General features: G+C 38.4%; 1 protein-coding gene across 6 annotated transcripts in view; it reads right to left on the bottom strand.

Annotated features, from left to right (window-relative positions):
• Window positions 1-11,977, bottom strand: part of KMT2E (lysine methyltransferase 2E (inactive)) — a 57,751-nt gene extending 45,774 nt beyond the window's left edge. For 5 of the 6 annotated variants that reach the window (XM_062638260.1, XM_062638258.1, XM_062638263.1 and 2 more), the window contains exon 1: window positions 11,358-11,977. The gene's annotated coding sequence lies outside the window, so the exon portion shown is untranslated. Of the gene's footprint in view, window positions 1-3,971; window positions 4,032-11,357 lie in introns of all 6 variants that reach the window. The other variant, XM_062638259.1, reaches the window with a different exon arrangement.
• Window positions 11,978-12,230: the final 253 nt, after the last annotated feature.

The raw sequence follows: 12,230 nt of genomic DNA, 5'->3' as shown, positions 1-12,230 counted from the left end.
ATCATATACTTATTACAATAAGGTGGGGTATTTTGTTTGCTTAGGGCTTTTTTTTTAAATTCAGATTTACCCCTAACATTACAAGAAAACAAGGGGGAGGAGGAGGAGAGAAATCTGGTTTTACTATTATTCTTAATACATCTGACAGCTTTTACACAGACATTGTCATTGGTCCTTGTCTTTCCTTCCCCATAAATCAATTTCTACATTCTATTGTCACGTGCTAGATACTGGAGACAAAAAGCATCTAGCAATTAGGGAAAAAATCCACTATGAAACTTAGGAACAGAACTCAAAACAAGGCGCTACACCACACTGTTTTCTAATTTATAAAGGGACATCAAGGAAATGAAGTTTACAATTAAATTCTTTTTTAGCTCAAATAAAAAAAATTTTCCCGTACTCAAAGCACTACACTAATTTTGCGAAGTTGATCACTAAATCAGTTCGAGTTTCTCACGTCACTAGGCATTACAAAAACATTGAGTCTTTTTTTTCCTGTTTTTAGACTTCAATATACATCTGAAGTTCTACAAAAATTTCTTCTAGCAACTGCCTCTCAGTCACCACCTGCTGACAATTACAAGATAAATCAAAATTACCATTACTATACTATGCCTACTCTGCATCTTCAAGGTCTATACACAAAATGCAAACATGAAAAAGGTGAAAGTGATAATTTACCCATATTTAGTGAACTGAGTAACTGAGAATAATTACCACTCCTGAACATCTGAAAAGTTATGGCTTGCGTTTCCCAACTAAGAGAAATAGGCAGTCCACCCCATGTTTAAACACCTGAGAACAAGTCAGAAAAGGTCCTCTTTTTGCTACATCTGCTAAACTAAGAGTATCAGTAACCCCACTGACTCACATCCTTTAAATACAGGAAAAAAAAAAGTAACAATTTCCTGGAGCAGTCTTTAAGTGTTAGAATACACACAGTGTACACATGAAGATTCATTTTTAATGGATATGCACAAATCTAAAGGAATTAACTTGAAGCTTACTGGAACAAGCACATGAAATTGCAGAAACAAAGTTATTTGTACAGTCCATTTTCCACTTGTGCATGGACAGAGGAAAAGAGGAAGGGTACAGAATTTATCAGATTTACAGATAAAAATGATTCAGACGTAAAACACACAAACTAGTCACATGACAGTCTTGAGTCAAGCAAGACATTTCAGTTCGACCAGCACATGATGCTAATCTGGCTGTAGCTTCAAGTCAATTTGAATGTAAAAATAACCTACCAGTACTCAAGCAGCATTAAGCCCAAACCAAAACTCCATTTGCTCCCAGTAGAAAATTTATGCTACTGTGGGTCCAGGTTGGATCCAGAGAGTCATACAGGATTCACTCTGAAACCAACTACAGTTTCCCATGTCAACATGGGAAGGCAAGACAGAAAGGCTTCCAAGGTCATACTACTCCTTTCAGACCTCTGCTGACTCCTGATCTTGGTGTCAGTGGTTCATACAAGTCATCTCAGGTAATAGAGACAGATGACCAAAAGGTAGTATTTTGTTCGATTTTCTTACCACATCAGGAAGTATGGTCTACAAAGTCTGCTGCTGCCTTCCTTCCCCTTAAAAATGCCTTTTTTTTTAATAAAGGAAGGTAGGTAAGAATGTATTTGAAGTACTGATACTCGATACAGCACACAGGAATGCATTTATGTACCTTAAAAACTGAGATACCAAATCAAGCCTACTACGTACACTGAAAAAGGGAGAAACGGAATATAAAGGACAAACACTTAAAACCATCTTCTATGCCTAAGCTGCATTTTTTGGAGCACACAATTTAAACATTCTCCTCTTGCCTCCCCCCAGTTACATCACATATGTATACACATTTTGCAATCATCAGCAGAAGCAATTCTTGTCATGCCTTCCTTTAGGTTTACAGGCCAACAATCCTAACCTGTAGTCATGGGAACCACCCTTCCCACAAAGAAATACACAAGAATGGACCTAAGAAAAGTCGATACACCTATGCCCTCACACAATCTATACAGGAGAAACCCAAGTAAAAATGCACCTATCAATACAGAGTGCTGTGGTCCACAAATCCAGTGTGAAAAGTCCTGTCCTGAACTGTCACAGAGTCAACAAACCCAACTTTCCCACTTAGGTTCCTTGCCAACAATTTTTTTTTATTATTTTTTCCTAATAGAGGGAAGGAGTTTACAGGGAGAAAAGAGAAGAAAACAGAAGATTTTACTAAAAAAACCCAGTGTATTTTGCTAAACTTTTGCTTTCTACTACTGCTCTGAGCACTGTCTTCTCCATACAATAGTTAGGGTATTTGGAAAACTAGTGATAGAAACTGACATTTTAACGCTATACTGTAGATATCCTTCAAATGGTGAACTGTTCTGTGCACTGTGTGCATATATACGTATACATATGTATTAACACACAAATCTAGAAAAATATATGCAGTGTGTATATATGTAACATAAATACATATATCAAAGTAATCTGAATATTTATTGCTGCCTGTTTCTAAGGAGATAAAACATCTTTCTTTAATCAGACCTAGAAGCATAATACATGAATAACTGACTAATCTTACACACAAGGAAGTTCTTTCTCTGCTTCCCTCAACGCATTCCACCATAGTACAGATTTTGGCAAAAGATTAGGAGGGATCTCCAACTTCCAAATGTTACACCACTGCAGTTCCACTATGAAGTATGCAGGCTTAGAAACAGCTGTAAGCCCAAATGCAGACCTTTGCTACTGTTTGCTGCTCTCTATGGTAACCTAGCAGATAAATCAGCAGTCTACTTCAAATTTGTGCCAAGATAAAAAAGGACAGTAGGTAAAAATAAGACACTACGCACATTCAAATACAATATACACATTAAGACCAACTCCTATTAATCACACAGGAGATACAACTGGTTTCTTCTGTATTTGTAGTTTGTGTTCTAATATGCCCACTGACCTAATGCCCTCTATATCCCTCTCATAGCAGCATCTTCCTCATTACAGTATTACCTGGTCCTGGCTTCTGCCACAAGCCCCTCAACAACCTATGCCACCCACACTGACCGACACTGTTACCAGTAAGGTCCATCTCACCTCCTCCTCACGGCCCCCATTAGCCAATTTAAAAAAAAATAAATAAAATACCTGCTATGGCTGGTTTGGAGTTACACACAACAGATGCCTAAAATCATTATGCTGCTTCTCCATGCTTCTTCCAGAAGACTGCGCATAGCCCTTTTTCATCTACTTCTGGATTTTTGTTAAGCTTCAGAGATCTCAAGGGCACCAACTTTCTATTTCTATCAAATTTTGGTTGTGTTTTTGTGTGGTTTTTTTTTTGTCTTTTGTAAGTTACTGGTTGCACTGACAGAGACCTAGTGCTCATTAGACTAACTTAAGAAACACAGCTATTACAGCCAAAGTACTACAGTGTAAGGCTCCTCCTCATACTTTTTTTTTAATCCAGAGCCAATACAGAGTAAGAACAAGCATGGTGAAGTAAAGAGTTCATTAGCAAACTTATGAACATCCTGATACAATAAATACAGGACTTTACATTTAACAAAGACCTCAGTCAGGTCTGGAAAGACAGCCAAACTTCATGAACCTGTCCTGAGCTTGGGATCTAGAGCGAAGATGAAAGAAACCCTGCCTCCTCCATGGTATCAAAGATTCATGCATAAACCCCCTCAAGTTTCCATCATGTAAGTATCAATTCTTCAGTATACAGATCATTACATACATTACACTGAGTGGAAAGCAAGCTGCCCTTTTAAGTATAAACCTAGAATCATTCAGCAGTAAAATTTCTGCCACACAGAAGAGCTAGTTTCCACTGGCCATAGGCTATCTTCCCTTTACTATCTGCCCCAAGAGTACTGCTCTTGTGTACTCCTGAAGTAGTAATGGAAAGCACTCTCCCTTGGATATTTATGCCCGTCCATTAAAACATGGATGACTTCCCCTTACCTCTTCTCTCTCTTCACTCCTCCTTTTCTTCTCTCAGTGGAAGTTAGACAAAATATGAGACTAGGAAGAGAAAAAGAATGAGTGGTAGAACAGAAATAAGGGTAAATGCAGTTACAGAAAGAACAAGAATTAATGAATAGAAAGATCAGAGAAACGGCAAGCGGGATTATACAGAAAAACAACATATTACAGATTTGTGGGGTTTTATTTACAGAAATCAATTCCCAAAATCGAAAATTAACCGCCAATGACTTGACGTCTCTAATTTTGCAAGCACCTGCAATACTTCTTAAAATAAACCACACACAAAAAGGCCTAGCCATTCAGAAGTTATTATTTGAGCAGGAGAGTCAATGAACGCAAAATACAAGACAAGTAGAACGCATGAAGAGTAAGAGTAAAGAATACTTTTTCATTGCAATATTGCTTACTGCTTGGACAAGTATCTACTAGCTACCGAACTTTAGTGTATTTTAGACTAGAAAATAGAAATCAAAATTCAAAGGTTAAGAAAATAAATACAGCAGTTTCTCATTAGAAACATCTGGACTTAAGTCAGTCTTTGTATCAGCTGTTTTACTGCAAACATTTGGCTCCATCTACCACAAAACGGTAAAGAACTGCTGATTAAACTTATACAAAATGCCTGTATATGACTTACCAATTCTCAAAGAAAACATTATTTACTCCTGTTACCAAAAGTTATTTTTACAAACATTTCAAAATATGAAGTGTTTCTGCCACGTACATACAGTCCATATTCTGTAAGAATACTCTGTAAAGGCTATTTCTTCTTTTATTAAATGTAACAGCACACCTCATGGTGGCTCAGTTACGTAGAAGTCTAAATTCTAAGGCCCAATATTCCTTCCAAGAACAAGGCTTTTTGGGGGGGGGAAATGGGGCTACAAATATATACTGGCATTGCCTTCAACAATGTAAATATTCGGCTGCCTTCATGCAATCAAATAAAATAATACATTTATTTTTTTCTATGCTGCTTAATTAAGACTTGGGAGTCTATTGTAATTATTAGCTACCTGCTACAGAAGCCTCTTTTGGCTTATTTGAAGTCTGACATCTCAGGTAAGCAAATTTCTATTCTGATATGTTTTCACTTTAATTCTTTCTAGCAGTTGGAAGAACTCTCATGTAATTTTAACCACAGTTCAACCTGAACTATATTTCTTGGTAACAACTTGGCAATATTCCAATGCTCTTTACTAAGATTTTGGGAGGAAGAGGGCTAGAAGGGGTGAGGAAACAGATGGAAGGACTATGTCATGTTCAAGGACAGCCAAAAAAAACCCACAAAAGATCAGAAGATCCTTCCTACTTTCAAGAAAAAAAAAAATCCTTTTTAATTGCCATTATTTAGCAACATTGATTCACGCTAAGAAACTAAGATTCTATGCATTTGTAAATTTATACCTTTGAGTTTTCAAGGAAGATTTCAGTATGTATTTTTAATTGTAATACCAAGGACATGAAATGCATCATCTTACAATAAACACAACCAAGAAATTCTGCCCAGCAATGGCAGCACAAAACACAGCTTATAACTTTCAACATTAATGCCATGCAGAAGAAGAAAAAAAGATGCAGAGTTTGTCTTTTATTTGTCTTCCAGTACAGAAGATGTGATTGCAGAGGAGACAGGAGAATGAACATAACACCAACTCTACAGTAATTCATAAAAATGCTGCATAATAATATTAAATAAGATTCCCATGATGTGTAGCTACCCTTCTACCCTAAGCAAAAAAAGTAGCTATATTACTTGCGAAAGCACCTCAGGGAGGAGCATTATAACTAGTAAAATAACTACTGTACTGTTTATCAGTTATATATATAAGTATCCACATTTCTTTCTTAATTCTAGAAACTGGTTTAGAAACCAACCAAGAAGTGTAATCTCTCAATACCTTCCTCAAAAAAGCTATAAATAAGTTGCTGTAATTCTCAGGTCTTCGTCTTCAGTTTAAGCAGAACCTACTAAAAAAACATTCCTCATTTGAAAAGTTTTCTTAAACCAACAGTTAAGACAGGATTAACTGTCTAGACTTGGAATATTATCTGTCTTGTGATACAGTTTTTAACACAGCCCCATTATAACAATACTAATTAGGAGTTAGCTCATTTTGTCCACTCAAGGCAAGTTAAAAGCATCACCTACTGCTAAAGAAAGAAAGCATCTTTAGACCTAGTCAAGTTAGAAGAGTTAAGAGTAGCAAACACCCAACCAAATTAAATATTCAGAGCTCTTCAGGGTAAAAGATACAAACCTACCATCCTGTATACGTTTAAAATTCTCACTTTGCAAAAACAGGATACTAATTTCATTACTTTCTATGACTGATGAAATAACCAACGATGGACAACAGATTACAGGTCCTTCCTCTTAAGCTGTAACATAAAGTACAACAGTGTCATTAAAATCTAGTCTTATCACCCTGTCTTTGAACTTGATGACAATTTCTTTTTGAGATAAAGATATAAATGTGAATGATTACCCAGACTATGATGGCATAAAACACAACATGAAACACATGAAAATCAAATAAAAAGCTTCTATAAACCTGAGCCTGCACTATGAAGTATTAACATCTACACCTACTGAAAACATTTACTTAAAACTAAATTCTAAAACTAGGATCAACATCATTTTGTCATTTCCATACTTACCCTGGTTTGTAAAACTGGTCCCTTGCAAAGCTCATCTAAGTTTCACAACAGTATATCTCCATCTAAGCAGTGTATGAACTATCACACGGAAGGAGATGTAGCACTCTTCCAATAAAGTATGTAAAACTAACATGCACATTTTACTTGCACAGGATACAAACTGTGTGCTACTTCAATATATTCTTCATTTGTACTTCTGAAACAAATAATTTGAGCGGGCACTGTGATTTACCATAGTTCTTCCCAAATATTTTCATTTTAAAAATAAAAAGAACACTTAAGTCAGACACACTAAAAAAAAATATTCTGTACAGCAGAATTTTCTTCAAAGGCCTACAGATAACCTTAATTGTTAAAATTCTGAATCAGAGCTTCAAATCTTGCCTGTCTCATCAATACCACAATAAGATTTGTAAGACGAAATAAAAATAACTTCAGTATCTCCTAGCAAGTATATAAAATCTCGACAAGGTTTCTTTTATATAACTTGTTTGTTATGCCTTAAAAGTAGCAATAGTTTTGTCTCTGAAAACAACTATAGCAGGTTTTTTGTAGTAGGAAGGTCATGAGCAGAATTTTGGCTCCTCAAAGATTAGATTAACTTTTGTGGGTGTGATTCTTTGGTTAGGAAGAAAATGTGAAAACCGGTGTAGCTAGAAATATTAATCTTGCACCATTCAAAAACCCACTACGATTAGTATTTTAACTGATCCAGAATTTGGAAAAAAAAAAAAAACTTGGGGTTTGGTTTTGGTCTTTGTTTTTTGTCCTCTGTTAATCCACATTTTACATATGCTGGAACTTTTTTTTTTTTTCTCCCCAGAGATATCCTAAGTTTCATTCACAGCAATAAATCAAAACTACTATTTGCACAGTGGAAACATTTAAACACTGTACCTGTTCCAAAGACACTGTCCAACAAAACTTTCTTTTTGAGAGATTCACAACTGCTCGTTTGTATGGAAGTTGTAAGGCCAATAACATACATGGACTTCTTAAGCATTTCTCCAGAAGTCTGAATTGAGTTTTACTCTGTATCTTCACTAATCTACCCCCTCCAACGCAATTTTGTTAGAATGTCATACAAAACCAACAAAATACTTTCATTAAACCTTCACTTATTATTATTTGTTTAGAACAATGCCACAATTCTACAATTACATACACCACTCCTTAACTAAGTCCCACAAATGATCCTTCCTAAAATGAGTATTAGTATGCACACAAAATTAGACTGCCCTTAAATGTGAGGTCAGGACTAGAGACATTACACCTTTCAGTGTGACACCAATTTCTGTACTTCTGTTGCTCTCCAATGGAATATTAACAGTTGTGTGTGCTGAAACTGTACCAAAGATATGAGGCAATGCAACTTCTAAAAGTAATCTGAATTGTAAAGCTAAGAAAAAGTTTCCCTGGGTATAGTCTAAAAAGACAGTATTATTTCCCCTCTATTTCCCAGATGGCAAAAAAAGCTCACCCAAAAGGCTAAGTAACAGTTAGCAGATTTTTCCTTCAGATATGAAAAGCTTAAAGATACATAAGTGGTTTCAGAACTGCAGCCTATATTACTGCATTTGTAACACCGTGTTTGTATGCCAGAAATGTCTGTCTTTCCTTTCAAGAAGTATCAGGTTTTTTTTTGAGGGGTGCATTTTATTTTTATGAATATACTTTAACATATCAACATCAATGGAATTTAAAAAAAAAAAAGGTAGAATTTCCTTTGTAACATTGTCTCCTTAAAACAATCACAGATCTGTTACTACAAATGGAGAAACTGAGTCACAAAGGCAAACTGACTCACTAAAACTCATACAGGAAAACCCTAGAAGATCTCAAAATTCCCAAGAAGTTCTTAATGCATAAATTTGCAATCTGTAATGTAAGCAGAAAAATTTGTGTACAATGATTTAAATCTTTGGGTTTATTTCACCACCTCCCCCCTCCCCACCTCACGAACACTTTTTGTAAACTGTACAAACTTATTTTAATCTTGATCTTGAGTTAGATGTCAGACTGAGAACACGACTGAGGCCATGACTGAGGCCATGAAGTTGGACTGCAGAACTGTGCAGCCCTCTAAATCATGTTTAAAAAGAGTTATTCACAAGAACGGGAACTTTAAACCTAGGGAGAGGAAAGAAACAGGCAAAAGGTTTCCAAAAAGGCCCACACATATGCTGTTTAGAATGCTATTAACACACTTTTTAATAAACAGAGTAAAACAAGGTTTATTAAAAACATAAAATCTATACAAACAAGGGAGGTATGATGGGATCATACATTACTAGACTATTAATTGAAATTGCTCAGCCTTTGGCCTCAAAACACACAAAAGGCATGCATTAACAACACTTACTGTCTTACTATCTTACTGTTCAACTCCAGGTATAGCTTAAACCACACATCAGTGCTTCCAAGTGGTATCTAAATTAAAATTTTTTAGAGATTGAAGGCAGCTTTGGCATTTCAATACCTCACTTTCGATTGTTTAAATCCAGAAAGTTCCAAAGCTATACTAGAATAGGAATTTGTACCTCATTAAACCAAGGACAAGATTTTTAAAAGGCGCACACACAAAAAAAATTTTTGTTGTTATTGTTGCTTAGAACATCCAGTTTGCAGCCTCTACAGTTTGTATCAGAGTACACTACACCAACTACCAAATAATAAATCCTTGTGACCTCCCCCTCCCCCCACTCAAACATATTTATAGTGGTGATACTAAAAGGTTCATATTTCATTTAGAAAAAAAACCTAGAGGTTAGGAATGGCACTTTCCCTCAGTATTTGTATGTATATTACCACATATGTGATTTACATAGCAATATACAAAATAAATGGAAGGGGAAATAAAAGTGATACCAAGATCATATGGTGGCAGAAAAAATTCTGCATGTTAATAAAGTAACAGGTTATCATCTCACACGGTTTATTCCTGTAAGTATACAGTTCTTTTAGTGTTCTTGAACTATCAATACATGGAATTACTACCCTGATGGCCAGTGAAGGTATATCCTGGAAGGTGAATGATGATCACAAATGTGATTCCACAAAGAATTTAGCTGACTGTTTTAGTGATCTTAATCCAGTAGTTATTTTGATAAATATTATGCTTTTATGTCGTTAATAGAATGCACAGATGTATGCTATCCATCACAAACACAGGAGCTTTTCCAAATTGTTAAACCGACATACATACTACCTTACAACAACCTATACACACCCCTCAAAGAAGCTGCTTCAGTCTGCTGCCTCTTTCCACCCCCCTTTTCCCCGACAAGAGTGGTCTCGTTCACTTGCCTTTCACACACATAACCAATAAAATTAATCAGCTGGAACACAGCATTTTTAAATCGCAGTAAAGTCAAGAGACATTTTGTACATTATTTGAACGAACAGTCTTTTCATTTAAACGTAATAAGACTCTAATATGCTGCAGACAAACGCACTGCATGGGGTGTGGAGGACCCGAGCTGATTAGATTACCACAACATCAGCCTGAGGCCGCCATTTTTAGAATCTCTAAAGGACAAAAGAGGGAAATTAAAAATATTGCTCCACATTTTTTGTAAAGTAACTTTGAAAGTATAGCGACGATAGCCAATTAATCATGCATTAGAAGTACAGCCGTAGATATCGCTCTCTTTTCTCTGATCTGAGCCCTGAATAACAAAAAACCTTTCATTATTATTCCTTTAAGGTACTGTAAATAAACAAGCTAAAACATTCCTATATCTAGATGCAGTACTAAACTTCTGCTTTTAACGACACGTAGTCTGTACCATTTTAAGGACCTCAGGGCTTTCAGCCACCGCACATTCCCCAATGGCTGAGCATGGGGGAATACAGGACTTTTATAATCAGGCTACATTATATTTCTCTACCCTATTTAGTACTACACAGTGAACCGTTTGTTTCCCCTGCCCTATGTCTGCAGCAATAGTGTCTACCCCACCAATATTTATCTCTTTAGGAAGGAGACTGAAATGAGCCACCCAAAGAACGCGAACGCTGGCTGCAGGAACTGAAGAGAGGAAGGGATGCACCAATATAACTACTTACACCCTCAAGAAAGGGGGTGGAGAGAGTGATCCCCTTTTAAATTGGCACAGAAACTCTTGAGGACTGCTTTCCGTTCGTCCAGGTTACACCACGAGAGGAGATATTAGCAGGGAGGGAGGAAAGGAGGCGGGGGTGTGGAAGGCAGAGAGATTAGGCCTATAATGAGCCATTTTAGTACCACAAAGCAAAAAAATACAGGATGGAGGAAAAGGTTTCCCATAAGCTTAAGCAGAACTCAATACGCAGTCCCAATTAACACACAAACCCAGTCTGAGAACCACCAGTTTAAGGAAGCGTACGTTGTCACATAATAGCCTCCTCTGGCTCCTTTTCCAATCATAATGCATAAATCTGGCGTAACTGCCAAAAAATTCTCCTCAGCTCCTCCAGTTACAGTAACCCGCCATATTCACAAGATATAGCGACAGCCTGCCATTTTTTAACCAAACCCCACAAAAGAAAAAAACAAATTCAAGGCAACTTAAGCAGAATTTAAACGTATTTCAGGGTGGGAAAGAGTTATACTCGCACCGAGGTTAATGATACGTTCCCGTCGTGTTTCACTCCCTTTCTGCCACCCCCCCTCCCCAAAGCACCCACAACAGAATATGCTGGTAATAACCGAAGACTCACCTGTAATGGTCACAGGCCAGGCAGCAGGACCCCTCAGGTGAGCCCCTTCTCTATCCCAACCAAAACAATGCAACAGCCCCACTGCGGATGTCCCTATCCTAGGTAGGACTGAACCCTCAGCAGGCTCTAGTAAAAGAAAGAAAAAGAAAAGGAAGGAAAGAGGAGACCCCCCTCCCCCTGAACCTAGCTCAGTGCGTAGAACCCTACGGGGACCAGCTCGGAAGCGCCTTTGCCTTGGGACCTGTGTACAAACCCCGCTGCCGCTGCTGCTCCCGTGTCTCCCTCCTTTCAGCCTCCTACGCTCCCTTCTATGTCACTGCCTCTCTCTGGGAAAATGGCGTCCGCTCTCCCCTCCCTCCCCCTGCACGGGGCTCACCCGCCCCGCCTGGCAGGGGCAGGGTTACCAAGGCGAAGCCAAATCGCCGCCATTTTGCTTATGGGCTTGGAGTGCAGCCTGTGCCCGCCGAGCCCTCAGTGTCCATTTTGCAACCTCGCTTTGCATGTTACGCTGGGCGTCCCGAACAGTATGGGCGCGGCCGAGACACCAGACTGCGGCAGGGGCTGGGCAGGGGGGCTGTGAGGAGGGAAGCAGGGTAGGGGAGGAGGGGCGGCTGCAGCTGGGGCTGGTGCCGGGGGCGATCCGCAGCCCCGTAGGCGCAGACGGCGGGGGTGGGGCGCGGGCTCTGTCCCAGGCTGTTGTGGGACCGAACGAGGGCGGGAGAACGTCTGACTCAGAACTGCGCGCTCTGAGGCACAAACGCCAGAGCTCCCTCCTCGCCTGCTCCCCCTCCCCACCTCCGGCTTCCTCCTCACGACCGTCGTTGCTCTCAGCGTACCAATCCTTCATGAGTCTCAACCTGAGGAGTAACAAAG

The sequence above is a fragment of the Pezoporus occidentalis genome, unplaced genomic scaffold, assembly GCF_034315485.1.
Source record: "Pezoporus occidentalis ecotype Australia unplaced genomic scaffold, CSIRO_AGI_Poc_V1 ctg56, whole genome shotgun sequence".
NCBI lineage: Eukaryota > Metazoa > Chordata > Aves > Psittaciformes > Psittacidae > Pezoporus > Pezoporus occidentalis.
This window is presented reverse-complemented; position numbering and strand designations above follow the sequence as displayed.